Source organism: Bufo gargarizans, chromosome 3, assembly GCF_014858855.1.
Source record: "Bufo gargarizans isolate SCDJY-AF-19 chromosome 3, ASM1485885v1, whole genome shotgun sequence".
NCBI classification, from domain to species: Eukaryota; Metazoa; Chordata; class Amphibia; order Anura; family Bufonidae; genus Bufo; species Bufo gargarizans.
In genome coordinates this window covers 447,036,954-447,054,468 of record NC_058082.1, presented here as the reverse complement: position 1 = coordinate 447,054,468, position 17,515 = coordinate 447,036,954, and positions in this window count along the sequence as shown.

Genomic DNA, 17,515 nt, shown 5'->3' with positions numbered 1-17,515 from the left:
CATAACAACCAGTCCCTGGTCTCTTCGTCAGGGAAACATCATGAGTTCCCAGTCATCATGGATGGAAAGGAGGACATCCTATGGTGCACAGAGATGGAGAGGGTCTTCGAATTCCCCCCGCACTATACGGACGTCTCGGAAATGAACCTCTGTTCCCGGCAGAAGCTCCTGGGAAGGTCATGGAGTGTCCCGGTCATCCAGCATCTATTCACCCCGCTGAAGGATATTTTTGAAAGTGTGTAGAAGCTACCCGAGGCCCCCATGCTGCAGATTTATCATAGAGACACTGTATTTTATAATATTACATTATTATATAAATAAAAAAAATAAAAAAATTGAAGCCCCTTCGTTACCCAGCTCCCAAGTGCATCAGCTACTTCATCATTATCGAGTACTGTCTGCACATCACTGATGTCCTCCTCAACCGTCTCTGGGTTAGGAGCCTGACTGCTCACAACACCAGCTTCCACGCAACTCTCCTCATCACTACTTGCCCGACTAGTAGATAAAAGGACTGAGGAGGGCACAAGGCCTGCTCCCGGGCCATGCCAACTATAGGTTGTGTCTGACGAACCCACTGACTCTTGGCTGGACGTGTCTGATGTAAGTTGCGATGAAGTCGAAGATCAAGTCAACCTTTCGAGAACCGCTGAGTTGCTGTTAGATAAAATAACCAAATGTTAGATCAAATATTTTTTATTTTGCCAATAATACACAGCAAACAGGGCTTTAGAATATATCACTGCACCGCTGAACGGCAATTAGGCCCAAGTTTTTTTATATTTTACCTCAAAATACTTTTCAACAGATAAGTACAACTGTGAACGGCATATATATTTGTATTTCGCCACTAATACATGGCAAACTGGGCTACAAAATATCTCACTGCACCGCAGAACGGCAATTAAACCATTTTTTTTTTCTATTTTTACACAAAAGGCTTTTCAACAGATAAGTGCAACAATGAAATGCGAAAATATTTGTATTTCCCAAGTAATACACGGCAAACTGGACTGTAAAATATCTCACTGCACCACTGAATGGCAATTAGGCCCAAGTTTTTTTCTATTTTTACACAAAAGGCTTTTCTACAGGTAAGTGCAACAATGAAAGGTAAATATATTTGTAAGTATAACGCAGCAAACTGGGCTGTAAAATATATCACTCCACAGCAGAACGGCAATTAAACCAATTTTTATTATTTATTTTTTTACACAAAAGGCTTTTCTACAGATAAGTGCAACAATGAAAGGTGAATATATTTGTATTTCACCAGTAATACATGGCTAACTGGGCTGTAAAATATCTCACTGCACCGCTGAACATCAATTAGGCCCAAGATTTTATATATTTTTACACAAAAGGCTTTTCAACAGATAAGTACTGTACAACTATGAACGGCAAATATATTTGTATTTCGCCACTAAGGCTACAGTCACACGACCGTTGTGTGTGTGGCAAAGATATTTTTCCTTTTTCCACTAATACACGCAAAAAAGATCTTTAAAACAGATAAGTGCGCCGCTGAGCGGCAAATATATTTTACTTTTACTAATGAGCCCTTTTTTTCCCACTATTAAAAGACAAAAAATACATTATAACTGCACCACACTAGGGCAATTAAAACGTAGAAATATTTCCTTGTAATAAACCCTGTTAATGCCTGTATCAAACAGCACTTGCACACTAATAAGAACGGTTTGCTGGAATTACAGAGCTGTATAATGGCAATTTGTATCGCCAGTCAGTGCAGCAAGGTGTAATCTGATTGTTCCTATTAACCAGGCTTTCAACTCCCCGAATGAACCCTGTTCAACAGAAATCACTGTCCCTAGCGCCTGCAGACATTTCTCTCCCTGCACTAAGTACGCTGGTGAATGGCAGAATCTAAGATGGCTGACGTATTTATATGGCTGTGATATTACTGGGCTGGCTGCTGATTGGCTGCATGCATGTCAGTGACTTTCCCACAGACTTTCCCAGACTTTCTTTCTCCATCTCCTCACACGAGCAGCCGCCATTTTAGGACAAATACGATTTGTTATTACAAAGCGAGAGGAAATTCGCATTCAGTGCAAATCGAATTTTTCCTGAAATTCCTAACGAATTCCACTTTGTCAGCTTCGATTCGCTCATCTCTAAAAGCAAAGTTTTTTAGCCACATGAAACCTCAAAAATAGGGTCAATTTGTATGGGATGATTGTGCGATGCCTCCTGTCTATTAAAGTGCCATTTATCACTACTAGTTACAAACTGAGAGGGACAGAATTCTTAAAATAAGATAACTTGGTTAATCTCTCTGGCAGATCGCTATGTGTCCAGGCCCATATGTCAGCTAGTGATGAGCGCGCAATATTAAAATTTGCGATATTTCACTAATATTTGGTAGAATATTCGTCATATATTTGTGAATTCGAGATTATTTTCTTGATTCTGAAAAATCGGCAAAGTAATATTCACGTAATATGTGTGAAATATAGGTGTGGGTCACTATAGCTTCATTTTTCAAGCTGCTAGAAGTTTTCGGAGACTAGAGAAAATGGTTGGCACGGCAGAACATTACAATAGCTTTATATGCAGAATGAGTGCTCCAATATATTCGTGATTGCGAAATCGGCACTAATGATGTGAATATTTTGGCGCAATACGTGCAACTTCACATTTTAACACATCTGACTACTTATTAGTGATTTGTGCACTAAGTATTGTCGTGAACTTGTGACATCACAGCACTATGTATGTATGTATGTATGCAGCATACATACATACATACAGCACTATGTATGTAGCATGTATGTATGGACAGATTTTGAAGTGCACTAACAGCTCAATGTTATATTGATTTGGTTGTGAAACCAGTGGTACAACCATTTCTCCAAAATGTCATAGGAGCCATTTTTTGACAGAACAGCATCAGACTGGGGCTGCTCACTGTAGCACAAACATGCTACCATGGCCTGCAGCATGTATGGACTTGTCTACTGTTGAGCACATCTGGGGCGTCATTGGTCGGCAATTGCAAAAGGAGCTGCCAGCAGTGGATGTTGATGATTGTGTGCCCAAGTGCATTCACTGTTGCAGAACATTCTTCAGACAACCATTAATAACTTCTTTGACAGCATACCAAAGTGAGTAGGTGCATGTGGTTCTGTCATGGCGCTCATAGTCGATAATGGATAAATCAAGATGTTTTTAACATTATGATACCATTTTTTATTATTTGCATATCATTAATATATCTATCGATCCTGTGAATTTCATAATTCCATGACTTTTTCATCTTGGTGTTGCAATTTCAATGTTGAGGAGTATTGAAAAAATTATGCATGGATAGCCAAACTGAGACCTATACCACCATGGAGTGAACATATAATTGTAAAATACCATTTCCACACTAGTTATCTGCAGGACATTATCATGCTGGACCTTGAACAAGTGAATACACTATTGAAAAGCCTTAGATGTTCATATGGTAAAAATCCACACTAGAAAGATCAGTAGCAGAATTAGTATTTGAATACAGGTAATTTTTGGTGACAGATTGGAAATTTGGTGGTGGTTTTAGAGGAATTTGTGCAAGCTTTTTAGAAGTGTTATAGAGGTTTTTCTGCTTCTCCGTTGACTTTTTATGGAATCCAAAATCAAATTTTGCTTCTAAGAAGCAGCATGTCATTTCTCGAAAAAATTTTAATTAGTAAAAAAAAGTTATACCATTTGAACAAGGTGGACTCTAGGTCAAGTTTGTTTTACATTAAAGTCAGTGGTAAACAGGAAAGTTTTAGCCATGTAAACGTATAATTAGTCAAATGCATAATAACCCCAATAATAAAGCTAGAAATATGAACCTCACCTTGAAAGCTGGCATTCCATCCTTTCAAACGATACCAGAATCACAGCATTATATCCACTATATCAGAAGATTTGGCTGTTAGAAAGCTGCTTTTACTTTAACTCTCAGCTGGGCACTTGGGAGCTGTTTTCCAACAGAATAAAAGCACTTTTCCTGGACATGGAATACAGGCACAAAGTGCACACATGTATGTTTGGGGTGTGTATGCAATCTTCTGTGGGGCAGTGTTAGTTATATTGGTGCAAATTAAGTGACAGACTCTCTTTCATGGTATGTAAAGACTTGGCAACATTTTGTGTGGAAACCATGTAGCATTTACAGTACAATCAAATAGGATGATAGTTTAAAAGTTTGGATGCAGACTTTACCTGTAGCTAAAGATGAGTGAAGTTTTGAAAAAATTGATTCAGCAACTTCGCCGAAGTTAGCCAAGAAATTTGATTTGTGACATTATTGCTGTTCTGAACTGTAATCCCCTGCATGAATATTAATCAGCTCTGGCATACCCACTTTTCCAACCCGGGCGCTCACCTGTCCTACAGGTGGGAGCCCTTCTTCTGGCATCTGCTTGTCTTCCTTTTACACATCATCTAATATCAATGAAAATATGTCATCAGGAACATCCCGCTCCTCCTCTCTCTGTATCTTGCTGACTTTTCTAGGACATGGAGATTTTGAAGGATGATTTGGAAGAAGTAAAGCTAGCAAAAGATGAGGATGTTCACATTAAGACATGGCCATCCCTAAGGGGTGCAAACTGAATGGTATGTGTTGGCATGTTGGCAGTGGAATAATATAGGCTTCCATCTTATTGGTATTGAATAAAAATTGCGATTACAGTAGGAATAAGAAAATGTAAGAATAAATAAATGAAGCTGACGCAGTCTCTCTGCACTCTCCTTCTCCAATATTCTTCTATTAAGCATGTTCAGCAACATTGTCCCTAGTGCATGAGCACTTGCCATGTCTCTCTCTATGCTCAGCTCAAAGGACAATGGCGGAGACTAGGCGGGATGAGGGTTTTATAGGACTGCGACATCACATGTCTATCTGTGGATTGGCTGGCTGCACAACATTATGGGTGATCTCATGTTCCCAAGCTTCTTACTTTCACTTTGTAACCCGTGCAGCCACCAATTTAGTAAAAATGGATTCATTACCACGAAGCGCGAGGAAATTCAGATTTGTTGCAAATCAAAGTTTTCCTAAACTTCAGACTGAATTCCGCTTTGAATGCTTCACTTCTCTCAATACTCCCAGCAGCATTCAACCTTTGCAAAAGCAGATGGCCTGTAGTCATCCTAACAGCAATGCCACTGCAAAAACAGCCCTAGCCCTTTTTAGGTGGTTTTATGGCAGTATTTTTTGTCCTGAACTGCTGCAGAACCTAAAAGTGTTAGCCTGTTGTTCAGTTACAGCACCTGCTGCTAACCTTAATCCAGTATCTGCTGATTAGAATAGTGTGCGTCTTATAGGCCGGTGCGTCTTATAGGGTGAAAAATACGGTACTCACCAAGCAACAGTGTCATGTGGTCCTGCCACCCAGAAGAAATATGAGGTGTTTGACATTGCCCGGACACATTAGATATCTAGAAAAAAAAAAAAAAGGCTCTTGCCACTGGTGCCTAGTGCAAGTAGTGCAACTGTTAACTTCTAGTGTTGAGCGCGAATATTCGAAAAGCAAATTTTTATCGCGAATATCGGCACTTCGCGATTTTATAAATATTTTGAATATAGTGATATATATTCGTAAAATTCTTTTTTTTTTAATACACAAATTCACAGTACACATTTATTACATATTCTTGATTGTGTCCAAAAAGTCCAAAGGCTCCAATCTTACTTACATTGACGAGTAAGTCATTGAAGCGCGAATCTTCGTAACGCGAATTTATGTAACTGCGAATATTGACACTTATCCCTGAAAAGAGAGGCAAAGAGCTTAGCATTTTTTAGCACCATTTTCCCGAATATTTAGAATTTCGAAATATTAGTTTTACGAATATTCGTTTTTAGTTTTTTTTTCACAGTACACATTACAAATATCTGTACTGTGTAAAGTAATGTCACCCTACCCCGCTGTTTCTTGATTGTGTCCAAAAAGTCCAAAGGCTCCAATCTTACTTAAATTGACGAGTAAGTGATTGAAGCGCAAATCTTCCTAACCCAAATTTATTTTTGCTGTGAATATCGGCACTTCCAGAGGACACTATTCCCTCCCTTGTTTTAGCTTGTGGGCCAATGATTCAAAGAGGTTAGCAACATCCCTAGCAACCAATAAGAAAGTTGCCCACTACTATATAAGATTTTTTCACAGCAGCCATTTTGTGCAGTTTCATGTGGTGTTGATTGAGAGAGGAGTTGAAAACTGTGCAGTGCTGTGCTTTTTTAGAGAACTGAATCTGATAGTGTTAGATAGAGTAGGTTAGTGTAGCTGATAGGTTACAGTTTAGGGTATAGTGTTAGCTGAAATATATTCATTTATAAAATATTATAGGCTAGGAAATAGTGTAGGCTTTAGTTGTGTTTTAGTGTTTTAGTTTAGTGTCTGTGTAATAATAAAAAATAAAAATAAAAGGTTTATTCGTTTTAGTTTATTATTGTTTAGTTGGTGTCGTGTCTTCGCTTTTGTCTACGTCTTCTGTTATTTTAAAAAAGAAAAACGTTTATTAGTGTTAGTCTTTGACTGTTTAGTTGTTATAGTATCTGCGTCTTCTGTTGGTTAAATAAAAAAAGCAAAAAAACAAAACAAAAAGTTTATTAGTTTTAGTGTTTCACTGGTTATTTGGTGTATTGTCCAAGTCAGTGTCTGCATCTTTTGTTAGTTAATTAAAAAAAAGGTTATTTTAGTTATTATTTTTTACGGGTTATTTGGTGTATTGTCTGCATCAGTGTCTGTGTCTTTTGTTAGTTAACAAAAAAAAAAAAAAAAAAAAAAGTTTTAATGTTCGTTTTTTACAGTTTATTTGGTGTATTGTCCGCGTCAGTGTCTGCATCTTTTGTTAGTTAAATGTATTTTGGTGTTAGTTTTTTTTACAGTTTAGTTTGTGTATTGTCTGCCTTTTTTGTTAGTTAAATTTTAGTGTTAGTTTTTTACTGTCTAGTTGGTGTAGTGTCTGCTTCAGTGGGGCATCCGCCTTATTCACTATTTTTTTGGCTGTGGCAGCAGGCCCATTTCCTCTCAGGATGCCAAGGAAGTAGTGTCTCTCGTGGCACAAGCCAGTGCCATGGAGTCCTCTGCCCCGGCTCCGAGCAGCAGCAGAAGTTCGTCTCCTGTAGGACCAACCCACAGCCCCCAAGAATCGTCCCTGCTCCTGTTTGACAGCGACAGTGAGAGGGACATCTTGGGAGAGGTAATGCAGGAGGCTGACTTGCAGTTCAGTCCTCAGGGTCAGGAACTTTTGGAAGGGATGGAGGAGGAGATGGAAGGGGTACCGCCTGTATGTACCCCAGTGACATCCCTTCCAACAGGTGCGGGCGGTTTCAGCCAGCAAAACCCCGCACCTAGTCAGACCCAGGCGTCAGTGAAGGGACAGAGGAGCCAGGTCAGGGGCTCCACGTCTACTGTTCCCCTCAGTACACCACTGGTTGGCCCTGGGTCTGACATATCGGGGGACGAAGAGGAGGGTGACAGAGAATAGGTGCCATCTCCCTTGTCAGGCATCACCAGCACTGATGAGGAGGAAGATAGTCACCAGAGACAAACAGTGTGACAGGTTGCCAGGGAGCCCAGCGTCAGGGGGTCCACTAGTAATGGCAGTAGGAGGAGGCAGCAGCAGCCAGCTCCACCTATGCGCACCGAGCCCAAACAGGCGCAAGTCAGCACCACCCCATCTGACAGGAGGTCGGTGCGTAAGTCGCCTGTTTGGGCTTACTTCACCCTGGCAGCAGATGATGCCACAATTGACATTTGTAAGCTGTGCCATGCCAGGGTGAAGAGAGGGAGGTCTGTAGCTCGGCTGGGTATCACTGCCCTCACCCAGCACATGTGAGTCAACCAATAGTGGGAGTGGGAACAGATGTAGGGTGGTCGTAGCAGCAGTGCCATCAGCAGTGTGCAGGGGACAGAAGGTCCTGCCACTGTCCTGCAGCCACCCCAACCACTTCCAACAAGGCATTCCCACTCTCCCGCTCCCTCTCCTACAGGGAGTGCAGAATTATTAGGCAAGTTATATTTTTGAGGATTAATTTTATTATTGAACAACAACCATGTTCTCAATGAACCCAAAAAACTCATTAATATCAAAGCTGAATATTTTTGGAAGTAGTTTTTAGTTTGTTTTTAGTTTTAGCTATTTTAGGGGGATATCTGTGTGTGCAGGTGACTATTACTGTACATAATTATTAGGCAACTTAACAAAAAACAAATATATACCCATTTCAATTATTTATTTTTACCAGTGAAACCAATATAACATCTCAACATTCACAAATATACATTTCTGACATTCAAAAACAAAACAAAAACAAATCAGTGACCAATATAGCCACCTTTCTTTGCAAGGACACTCAAAAGCCTGCCATCCATGGATTCTGTCAGTGTTTTGATCTGTTCACCATCAACATTGCGTGCAGCAGCAACCACAGCCTCCCAGACACTGTTCAGAGAGGTGTACTGTTTTCCCTCCTTGTAAATCTCACATTTGATGATGGACCACAGGTTCTCAATGGGGTTCAGATCAGGTGAACAAGGAGGCCATGTCATTAGATTTTCTTCTTTTATACCCTTTCTTGCCAGCCACGTTGTGGAGTACTTGGACGCGTGTGATGGAGCATTGTCCTGCATGAAAATCATGTTTTTCTTACCTTGCAGACTTCTTCCTGTACCACTGCTTGAAGAAGGTGTCTTCCAGAAACTGGCAGTAGGACTGGGAGTTGAGCTTGACTCCATCCTCAACCCAAAAAGGCCCCACAAGCTCATCTTTGATGATACCAGCCCAAACCAGTACTCCACCTCCACCTTGCTGGCGTCTGAGTCGGACTGGAGCTCTCTGCCCTTTACCAATCCAGCCATCTGGCCCATCAAGACTCACTCTCATTTCATCAGTCCATAAAACCTTAGAAAAATCAGTCTTGAGATATTTCTTGGCCCAGGCTTGACGTTTCAGCTTGTGTGTCTTGTTCAGTGGTGGTCGTCTTTCAGCCTTTCTTACCTTGGCCATGTCTCTGAGTATTGCACACCTTGTGCTTTTGGGCACTCCAGTGATGTTGCAGCTCTGAAATATGGCCAAACTGGTGGCAAGTGGCATCTTGGCAGCTGCATGCTTGACTTTTCTCAGTTCATGGGCAGTTATTTTGCGCCTTGGTTTTTCCACACGCTTCTTGCGACCCTGTTGACTATTTTGAATGAAACGCTTGATTGTTCGATGATCATGCTTCAGAAGCTTTGCAATTTTAAGAGTGCTGCTTCCCTCTGCAAGATATCTCACTATTTTTGACTTTTCTGAGCCTGTCAAGTCCTTCTTTTGACCAATTTTGCCAAAGGAAAGGAAGTTGCCTAATAATTATGCACACCTGATATAGGGTGTTGATGTCATTAGACGACACCCCTTCTCATTACAGAGATGCACATCACCTAATATGCTTAATTGGTAGTAGGCTTTCGAGCCTATACAGCTTGGAGTAAGACAACATGCATAAAGAGGATGATGTGGTCAAAATATTCATTTGCCTAATAATTCTGCACGTAGTGTAGAGGTACTGGTACCGGCAGCAAGACCTGTGCCTCCACCGCACCCTCCTCTATGTCCTCAAGTGCCATCCGGCGCCGGCCCTCGGTTGCTGATATTTTTGAACATACCGCGCTCTACACCCCCGGGGACCAACGCGTGCGTTCAGTCAATGGGCTCCTGCAAGGGTTATCACCCAACATCTGCTACCCTTCTTGTGGACAGCAATCCATTTCAGAAGAAGTTGGAGCAGGCACAACCCAGATGGCGTGTCTCCAGCCACCATTTCTTTGCCAGGATCGGTGTCCCTGCCCTACACCAGCACATTGTGCAGAATGTATCCCTGTCAGCGACAGGGTGCATATGACAATGGATGCTTGGACCAGCAGACATGGGCAGGGGCTATACATCAGCTTTACTGCCCATTGGGTGTGCCTCCGAAGCACCGGGGACTGATCAGCGGCATCTGACTTTGTGGTGATGCCCCAGGGTGTCCAGGGAAGAACTGCTGCTCTCCCTTCACCAGCCACTGTCTCCACAGCAGCTGAGCCCCCCAGCAAGAGTCCCCGTAGATACACAAGTGTGGGGCACGTCCGCTGCCAGGCCGTGCACCAGCTTGTGAGCTTAGGTGTACAGAGACACACTGGACCTGATGTTCTGGCCGCAATACAGGCTCAGGTCCAAAAGTGGCTGACACCCCGCAGGCTAGAGGCAGGTATGGTTGTCTGTGACAACGGCAGCAACCTACTCGCCGCCCTCCATGCTGGCAGTCTAACATACGTGCCCTGCATGGCACATGTCCTCAACCTTGTTGTACAGAAATTCCTCCGAACATACCAAGGGTTGAGTGACATTGTGCCAAGGGTACGGAGGATTGCCAGCCACTTCCGACGCTCCCCAACTGCTGTCGCGTCCCTGTCCAAACTGCAGCAGGACAGCAGCCTGCCACCTCACAGGCTGATTGTGGACAGTGTGACGCGGTGGAACTCCCCCCTCCACCTGCTGGAGAGGTTGTAGGGCAGCGATGGGCGGTGAGGGTAAACCTGCTGGACCAAGGCACTCCAGGGCCATCACACCCACTTAGTAAATATCTTGGAAATAGATCACTGGCCCCACAGTCATAAGAGGTGCACAATCTGATGAGTTCACCCTTCAAATTGTGTAACTGTCAATGTGGGATTGGCACACTCAAAACATGCGGACCCCCACGGAGTTGAAACAATTTATTGTGACTACGTTTGATAAAATATAATAAAATACAATAAAATGCATAAAATTAAATTAAACAATGGTTGTAGTTTTTATAATATTCAGATCAACTTGTTGCAAGTAAATTGCCCTGAGTATTTTCAATGGTAGACGACCATCACACCCACTCCCTTACATCACTAATGTGGAGTGGGGGCAGATACAGCAGGTCTGCCACATGTTGGCCCCATTTAGGCAGGTGACCAAGTTGGTCAGCAGGGAGCATGTCGGTCTCAATGACGTGCTCCCCATAGTGTTCCTGCTGGACAGGACACTAGATCGCCTGCTCGAGGCAGGGGGGAGTGCCTTGCTGGAGCAAGAGGAGGCAGCAATGCTCCAACAGGACCAGGCCCAGGACGAGGAGGAGGAGGAGGAGGAAGAATTTGTAGACGTCCAGAAGTCGGGGCCTGGTCAGGAGGGAGAGCCGGTGCTGGGGGTACCGTTAGTCCGGGGGTGGGGCAGTTCCCACCGGGAGCAGAAGCAACAGCAGCAGGAGGACCAATAGGTCATGGTCTCGGGCAGCCATGAACAGTCACAGCTGGCTGTCCTCTTCCCTATGGCTGCCCACATGCTGCGATGCCTCAGGAGGGACCCCCGGATCAGGAAAAATAAAGAAGAGGGAAGATTATTGGTTGGCCACCCTTTTAGATCCTAGATGCAAGGGGAAACTGGAGCAGTTCATCCCAGCCAGCCGTAGACAGGTCCGGATGGATCAACTGCGGGCCTGTCTGATCATGCGGCTGGAGCAGACAAACCCTCGGCCTCACTCTCCAGTTCTCCCTTCCCATCTCACCCAGCAGGTGGCTGGCCCCAGCAGCACCAGTCAAGCAGGTGACCTTATGGGTGAGATGAGGTCTTTCTACCAGTCTGTGCGACCCAGTAGCAGCAGCAGCAGTCACCACCAGCGGCTGGCCCGCATTGTGGCAGACTACATGGGGTCCATTGGTGCTTCCAACAGCATGAGCACCGACGACCACATGGAGTACTGGGTTGCCAGGCTGACCACCTGCCGTGAGCTTGCTCAGTATGCGCTGGAGTTACTATCTTGCCCCCCCTCCAGCGTACTGTCTGAGCGGACTTTTAGCATGGCAGGTGGGGTGGTCACAGACAAGCGAACCCGTCTATCCACTGAGTCCTGAATCTGCAGTGACTTCTTGGCCCCCGCTCTCAGTTCAGGCCATTGAAGGGTCCCTTGTCCATCCCTCTCTTTGTCTCTCCCTCCTAAACTCCATTGTTTTTTAATTTTTTTTAAAAAAAATTTAATTCTTTAATGTATTTATTGATGTATATATTTGTTTTTAATTAAAGCTGTTATTTTAAATATATTTGTTTTAATGTTTTTATATATTTTTATATTTATTTAATTCATGTAATTCGACATTAATTGATTGATACAGGTGGAAAAAAATATTTAATTATTTATATATTTTTAATTTAGTAAATTTTTCTATTCATGAATTAATTTACTTTCAAATAAATATAATGAAAAGAAAAGTATATTAAATATTAGTTTTTATCTTTTTTTATATTTATGTTATGATTAATTTGAGGCATCGTTTATATGTTGATTAATTTTAGAATTTAATTAATGTTTATTATTTTATTACATATCATTATCTTTAGATTATTTTCTATATAAATGATTCTTTAGTCTAAATTTTTTTAATGTATTACTTAAATTAATGTAATTGGCACACAGCGATACACACGACGCACGCACCGGTCTACTATCATTTTTCAAATCATGTACATCAGTCAGTAGCAGAACACTGCAGCTACACAGCCAGCCTAACCGTGTGATGATTCCTACAAGCCAGAGGGCACTAGTAGTGGCGGTGTTTATCAGCGGCTATCTCATCCTCCTTTTGTCTGTGAGGAGTAATGGGTACCGCCTCTCTCCCCACCCAAACACAATCTTCACCGCACAAACCCTGTGCTCCAGGCCCACGACAGGACCTATACATCCTGTGCCCGTCTGAGCACAGAAGGCACTGATGAGCCAGCTGTACTCGGCCAGGGTCTTGAAGTATCCCCTGCTCATGCGCCAGGATTAGTTCACCTTCCCATCATTGAAGACTCAGCTGCGTTCCCCGTCTGCTGGCAATGTCCTAGGCATTTGGCTTCAGTTCGCATCCTGAATGATTGATTGCATGTCATGGTGCAGAATAAGAATTTAAATTCGAGGCTTGTCTACAACCCAGGGGGGAAGGTCAAACAGCCCATGGCAGACTTCACAGCTAGGTCTCTTTACCACTGGCGTGTGTGCCCCGTTGCCGTATTGCGGACCGCATTTGCGTAACCGCAATACATGGCTGCCGTTCCGTGGGCATTCCGCAACACAGATGCGGACGCATTCACTTCTATGGGTCCGCAAATCCGGAGATGCGGAATGGTGCTGAACGGAACAACGGAACAGAACCCTACAGAAGCACTACGGAGTGCTCTGGTTTGTTTTCAGCCTGTACTTCCGTTCCGCAAAAAGATAGACCATGTCCTATCTTTTTACGTAACGGCCGGATCGCATACCCATTCAGGTGAATTTGTCCGCGATCCGCTGCGGCTGCCCCACGTACTGAGCTCGTGTATTGCTTCCCGCATTTTGCTGGCTGCAGCACGACCAGGGGGCGCACACGCCCGTGGGAAAGAGGCCTTAAGTGGATGACAGGGAAAGTGGAGCACCTTCTCTGTCATTCAGCAGAGTGCATTTTTGAGACTCATTCGAAGGAACTATGTTTAATAGAGTAACATACAACTGCCGTTAAACTTCCCCCGTATTACGCATGAAGCTGTGCATAATTTCTTTTTACTTTTAATATAAATTATTATTCCTTTAAGTTAAAAATTAACATACATTAATCAGGTCCTATACAATTTTTATATATGGAGGATGAGAATGATGCAGAGCTTCCCAGGAGAAATGGGGTAGATAGAGATATATGCAGGTGGTCTGTCCTGCTATAATATATCTATCTAACCTATCTCTCCATGGAAGCCCTCAAATGTTCTCCCCCTTGAGACGTCATCATTGTAGAAAGCCAAATTAATATATGTTTTTCTTGAACTGAAAGGAATAATAAATTAAATTCAAAGTAAAAAAAAAAATGATGCACAGCTGCATTCGTAATGCTGTGAAAGTTTAACGGCAGTTCTATTTTACTCCATTAAACATAATGCCTTTGCAAGAGACTCCAAAATGCACTCTGCTGAATGACAGAGAAGGTGCTCCACTTTGCCTGTCATCCCCTTAACTGTGAAGTCTGCCATGGGCTGTTTGACACTCTTCACCCCCGGGTTGTAGACAAGCCTCGCATTTAAAGTCTTATTATGCACCATGACGTGCAATCGATCATCCAGGATGCGCATTGGAGCCAAACGCTTGGGACACCGCCAGCAGCCAGGGAATGCAGAAGAGTCTTCGAGGATGGGAAAGTGAACTAATCTCGGTGCATGAGCAAGAGACACTTCAAGACCCTGGCCGAGGACAGCTGGCTCATCAGTACCTTCAGTGCTCAGACGAGCACAGGACGGATAGGTCCAGACGTGTGCCTGGAGCGTGTGTGCGGTTAAGATCGTGCATGGGTGTGGAGAGGGGTGGTACCCATTACTCCTCACAGACAGAAGGAGGATGAGATAGCCGCTGATATACACCGCCACTCCTAGTGCCCTCTGGCTTGTAGGAATCATCACACAGTTAGGCTTGCTACGTAGCCGCAGTGTTCTGTTACTGACTCAATATGCTTGAAAGAAAAAATTATAGCCTATCGATGCATGCGGCGTGTCTACTTAATTTATCACTAATGTTTGGTGGGGTAGCAAAATTTAAAAATAATGTAAATAATCAATTTAAAATGGTAAAGATTTATTTCATGGTGTTGCCCTGGTCTGGTGGGTGCCTATTCCTGGGTACACATTCCTGCTGCCCACTTAGAACCTGCTGCTGTCTGAGATGTCTTATTTTATTTATGGTGTTAGCATGGTCTGGTGGGGGCCCATTCCTGGGTACACATTCCTGCTGCCCACTTTGAACCTGCTGCTGCCTGTCCTGATGAGTTATTCAGAGCTATCTTTAGGCCTTATACTAGACAGTTTCCATATTCCATCCTGTTGATGCTGCTAATGTCTTTCCTGATCATGCTGAGTTTTTGTTTAGTCCTTACACTATATCATTACTGTAGCTTTAAATGTTGATGATGCATGTCCTACTGAGTTATGCTGAGTTATGTGTAGACCTTATACTCAACCATTTCTAACTTCCATCCTGTTGATGCTGCAGCTGTCTGTCCTGAACATGCTAAGTTACGATTACTCTATATACTACAATGTTACCTTTAAATTATGATGCTGCCTGTCCTTCTGAGTTATGCCGAGTTCTGTGTAGACATTATATTCAACCCTTTCCATCTTTCGTCCTGTTGATGCCGCAGCTGTCTGTCCTGAACATGCTGAGTTATGATTACTCTTTATACTACAATGTTACCCTTAAATTATGATGCTGCCTGTCCTTCTGAGTTAGGCCGAGTTATGTGTAGGCATTATACTCAACTGTTTCCATCTTCCATCCTGTTGATGCTTCAGCGGTCTGTCCTGAACATGCTGAGTTAGGTTTAGGCATTATACTACAACATTCCATTTAAATTATGATGCTGCCTGTCCTGCAGGGTGAGGCGAGCTTGGTGTAGATATGGTGTTACCATTTACCTGCTTTGGTCTGTCCTGATAGAGTTTAGTTGAGCAATGTGTGGCCCTTAGACTACAGATTTTCCATTTACATGGTACTGTCTGTCATTATCCTGCATTGTTTGGGCCTTTGATTTGTATGCCTTCTACTGTTGCGTTACTATTTAACTGCTACTGTCTGGCCTAATGCTGCCAAGTAATGTGTCTGAAATATAGTAAAGTATTAAAACGCAACTGTTGAATTTTTGTGTCCAGATCATGCTAAGGATAACCAGCATGGACCACTTATTAGCCCTTGTATTTTGACAAGTATTGAGTATTATATTTCTCGTAAAATGTTGTGCATGTTTCATATTTGCGCATGTGCACTATTCATCTTATATTGTCAAGAATTATATTTTTATATATATTTAATAAAACTTTTTAGTAACTTACAATCATGTGGTGTTACGCTTCACTCACCAAAATAATTTGTTTTATTTTATTTTATAAGTTTTAATTTTGCTTTAATTGGGTTTTTGGCGGCCCTGTTGTGGTTCCTACTGTGGCAAGGTGGGGACCGCATGTGGGCTTCCATTGTCAAAAGGTTTTGTGCACTTAACATTGTACAAGACTGATTGATAATCCTAATAAAAGTTTTTTATTTTATTTTCTTTATTATTTTAATACGGACTTAGGTTCTAACATGGGTTGTCTGTTGTCCTGGAAAGGATGCCTGGCTTCCGTGTTGACCTCTCTTAATGGTTGGGTGTGACTGGCGTTATACTCATCCGTGTGGTAATCCGATTTTGGGAATGCAGCGTTATTGCCACATGTATATATAGATATATACATTTATATTAAATATTACTTCTTAACAATTATATAATTATTATTTTCACATGCTAATTTAATATAAACCAAGATTTAAGACTTGCGTTATAAACTGCTGACAGTATAATATTCTTGAAGCCATGTCACCATTTTGTGAGTGATTCTACTCATTGCATCACATGTTAATGTCTTTAGTGAGGAAGCTATTCTCCGACATGCCCAGTTTACCAAACGGGAAGCTATATCTGATTCGTGCTAGTTAGTTCTTTGCCCACTCATCAATTGTTTGCATTTATTTGTAATGCTTATATTTTTCAGACACATTAGATTTTTAACATATTTGTTAAAAATTTCACTAATATAATTTAAGTCAATGTTACTATACAAGATAGTGCAATTGAGGTTGATAATTTGTTCACAGTATGGATACTTGAATAAAATTTTTTTAAAGTATAATTTTATTTTAAGGTTAAATATTGTTGATGAACTTAATAAAATATATATATTTTTTATGTTACACATTTGGAATTTAGACTTGTACTTCTGAATGTTAGGTTTGGTCAATGCTACTTTAGAAAGGTCATATTGTCTGTACAAAAAGGTTAATTAATGTGTATTAAACAATTATTTTATAATATAATTTACGGGGATTTTTTTTTTTATATATATGATATATTGTACAATGTTATATTGGCCTTTTCAATATAAAAAAAATAATGAACTTTAAAAAAATTTGTTTAAATTATATATATTTTTTTAATGGTACAACAGTCTTTATGTAAGCAAAGAAGAAGCATGCTGTAGTTGGGGGTTGTAGGATTATTTTATAGTTATTTAATCAGTCTTCCGTGGCACCATTTGTGTCAAAACTTTACTGTGGCAAACTAATAACATGCCTCTATCAGTTCCTGCTTAGTTATGCCAAACTTTGTGTAGGCCTTAGAATACAACGTTAACTTACCAACTGCCTGCTGATCTTGTCCTGATACTTCAGAGTTCTGTGTAGTCATTATACTCCACCTTTACCAATGACTGCTGCTATTATCCTGATCCTTCAGAGTTATGTGTAGGCCGTATAATCCACTGTTAATATCTACCTGATGCTGATACTGCTGCTGTCTGTCCTGATCATGGCGAGTTATCTTGTCACACCACATTACCTGCTGCTGCCTGTCCTGCTGAGTTAGGACAAGATATGTTTAGGCCTTATACTGGACCGTTATTATCTACCTGCTGCTGATGCTGCCTGTCATGATGA